A 398-nucleotide genomic window follows, 5' to 3' on the forward strand; every position below is an offset into this window, starting at 1 on the left:
TGTCAATAGTCAACAAAATAAGTATGCTAGTGTGCTTTAATGATTAACCAGGAAGTTTGTTTAGAAATGCTTTAATATTGTACAAAACGGAGCATGGTGTGTGTGTGTGTGTGTGTGTGCACGGTAGCATGCACAGGTCCGAGGCCTTTATCTTTGCAAGAACATGTGAACATGAACATGATAAACATGCTCCTGAACCCCATTTCTCTTATTTTCGATCTCCCCCATTCATTTTTAATGGATGGGCATTTTTGACCAATATAAGCTCAGATCAACGAGGCCTACAATCCGTTGAAATGACCCGAACACAACATAATAGTGTATAATTACACGTGTAACTGTGAGCATATACATTGCTGTTTTATTGACCATCCTTCCACAAAGACTGAGAAAAACAC

This window comes from Megalobrama amblycephala, linkage group LG16 (genome assembly GCF_018812025.1).
Source record: "Megalobrama amblycephala isolate DHTTF-2021 linkage group LG16, ASM1881202v1, whole genome shotgun sequence".
Lineage (NCBI taxonomy): Eukaryota > Metazoa > Chordata > Actinopteri > Cypriniformes > Xenocyprididae > Megalobrama > Megalobrama amblycephala.